Here is a 3,491-nt window from a genome sequence, read left to right as displayed (position 1 = left end):
AAACTCATCTATGAGGCCAATATCACCCTGATTCCAAAACCAGGCAAAGACACATCAAAGAAAGAAAACTTCAGACCAATATCTCTAGTGAACATAGATGCAAAAATTCTCAATAAAATTCTGGCAAATTGACTACAAAAACATATCAAAAAGATAGTGCACCATGATCAAGTGGGATTCATCCCAGGGATGCAAGGTTGGTTCAACATACAGAAATCAATAAATGTAATTCATCACATCAATAGACCTAAAGATAAGAACCATATGATCATCTCAATAGATGCAGAAAAAGCATTTGACAAAATACAGCACCACTTCATGTTCAAAACACTAGAAAAACTAGGGATAACAGGAACATATCTCGACATTGTAAAAGCTATCTATTATGCTAAGCCCCAGGCCAACATTATTCTAAATGGAAAAAAAATTAAAAGCATTCCCTCTAAAAAGTGGAACAAGACAGAGATGCCTTCTTTCACAACTTCTATTTAACATAGTTCTTGAAACACTGGCCAGAGCAATTAGACAGATGCAAGAAATTAAAGGGATACAGATAGGAAAAGAACTCAAATTAGTACTATTTGCTGACAATATGACTCTATACCTAGAAGACCCAAAAAAATTCCACCAGAAAACTTCTAGAACTAGTAAATGAACTCAGCAAAGTAGCAGGATACAAAATCAACATCCATAAATCAAAGGCATTTCTGTGTACCAATGACAAATCCTCTGAAAGGGAAATGAGGAAAACTACCCCATTTACAATAGCCTCAAAATAAATAAATAAATAAATAAATAAATAAAATACTTGGGAATCAACCTAACAAAAGAGGTGAAAAACCTCTAAAATGAAAAGTACAGAATGCCAAAGAAAGAAATTAAAGAAGACCTTAGAAGATGGAAAGATCTCCTTGTTCTTGGATAGGCAGAATTAATATTGTCAAAATGACCATACTACCAAAAGCATTATACAGATTTAATGTAATTCCCATCAAAATCACAACGACATTGCTCATAGAAATAGAAAAAGCAATCATGAAATTCATCTGGAAAAATAAGAGACCCAGAATAGCTAAAGCAATCCTTAGCGAGAAGAGTGAAGCAGGTGGTATCGCTATACCAGACCTTAAACTATACTACAGAGCAATAGTAACAAAACAATATTGGCACCAAAATAGACTGGTAGGCCTATGGTACAGAATAGAGGACACACAGACTAACCCACATAATTACAATTATCTTATATTAGACAAAGGCGCAAAAAACACACATTGGAGAAAAGATAGCCTCTTCAACAAATGGTGCTGGGAAAACTGGAATTCCACACTCAACAAACTGAAATTAAACTCCTATCTCTCACCATGCACAAAACTCAAATCAAAGTGGATCAAGGACCTAGGAATTAAACCAGACACACTGTGTCTAATAGAAGAAAAAGTAGGCCCAAATCTCCATCATATTGGATTAGGTCCCTACTTCCTTATAAGATTCCTATAACACAAGAATTAAAATCATGAGTTTATAAATGGGATGGATTCAAACTAAAAGCTTCTTCTCAGCAAAAGAAACAATCAGTGAAGCGAATAGAGAACTTATAGCTTGGAAGCAATTTTTTACCCAGTAATATTTTTTGAAAAAAATTTTTCTCATTAAATTGTCTAGATGCCCTTTTATAAATTGAGTGATCTGACATTCAGTGCAGCCCCAAATCCCACACCTGTTCTCCCTACCTCTAGCCCCTGTTCATTACTTCCTAACAGGGCTGGAGGGTGGGAGAAGGAAGGAAAGAAGGAAGAGAAAGAACATAAAACATTAATTTACCTTGTATGTATGGAGTGTATTTCTACACCATCTGTTACATTCCACTGATTTACGTATCTGTCTTTCTGCCAATACCACTTTTATCATGGACCCTTCATTGTCTTTTGAAAGCAAGAAGTGTGCATCTTCCAACTTTATGCTTCTTTTGTAAAACCATTTTATTCAATACGTATTCTAGATCTCTTTAATTTCTTATGAATATTGGGATCACCCTGCCAATTTCCTATATACAAAGAGATGAAATTTGATGTGGATTGTTTTGAATCTATAAATCAATTCAAGGAGTATTACCATCTTAATACTGAATTTTCTAATTCGTGAACATAATGAACATGTGATTTCTTTCCATATCTTTAGGTCTCCTTTAATTTTTTCAGTAGCTTTTTATAATTTTCAATTTATCATTCTCATGCACTTTTGTTAATTTTACTTATATTTAATTAATTAACTAAGTAGTTAAAATATTTATGCTTTGGTTCTGGAGATTGACTCCAGGGCCTAACCCATGCGAACTATGCATTCTACCACTGAGATTTTGAAACAGGGTGTCACTAAGTTGCTCAGGGACTCTAAGTTGTTGAGGCTGGCTTTGAACTTGCAATTCTCCTGCTTCAGCCTCTTGAGCCACTGGCTGTTGTGTCTTGAGAGGACATCTCACTGTTTCCCAAGTTGATCTCAAACTCCTGGGTTCAAGTCATCCTCCTGCCATAAACACCTGAGTAACTGGGACTACAGATACACATTACCTATGCCTGGCTCTTCTTCCTTCTTGAAACATTTACAGACAGGAGTAAAAAAAAAAAAAAAAAAAACAGTCCCAGGATGAGATAACAGATATCAAAATATAATTTTTTTGGAAAAAGGATTAAGATATGTTTAATCCAAGGGAGGACAAGCAGATGTGGAATTAGAAGGAAATAAAAAAAAAAAGCCCAGTGATGTTTATATTGGACACCAGATCCTGTAGAAGGGAGGTAGAGAATTAGTAAGAAGAGTGCAATTGTAGAACAACTGAAAAAGAATATGCTGACCAGATCATTTGAACAAAATAAAGAGGGAAAGGGATCACAGTAGAAAACCAGATATTAATTGATGACATAAATGCCACCATCAACTTACGTTAAGGTCTGCAAAGCTGTGTGAAGTATTACTTTCCCAGGCAGAGCTTCTGCTGCTGCTCTAGGCCCCTCCTAGAGTCTCTGTTTTGGGTCCATGTGACCATGTGACACATGGATATCTGGTGTTTCCCCAGGCTAAGGTGCCAACTGTTGGTGAAAGTTTGATTTAATAGGAGCGGATACCTCCATTCCTGATGCCTAGTGTTTAAATAAAGTTATACTTAGGAAGGGCAGGGAAGGTTACTGGGTTATTTAACAACCTGGTCATTTCTACATATCTTTTATTTCAAAAGATGCTGGACATGGATAGGTTATTGGGCCATAAATAAAGGTCTTAAGAGACAATCACAAGCAAAAAGCTCCCAGACACAGTGCAATCAGATTCATTTCACTTTTATTAGCAACAAACATCATGTCAGATCATTACAACTAGCTTCAGAGTTGATATTAAAGAATATTATTCCAAAGTCATTATTAGGTTACAGATGACTACTACTTCATATAAGAAAGAAAAAATCCCACCAAAAGAGAAATAGATATCCTGTATATATA

This window comes from Marmota marmota, unplaced genomic scaffold, assembly GCF_001458135.2.
Source record: "Marmota marmota marmota unplaced genomic scaffold, marMar, whole genome shotgun sequence".
Classification (NCBI taxonomy): domain Eukaryota; kingdom Metazoa; phylum Chordata; class Mammalia; order Rodentia; family Sciuridae; genus Marmota; species Marmota marmota.
Note: the sequence above shows the minus strand (reverse complement) of the source record.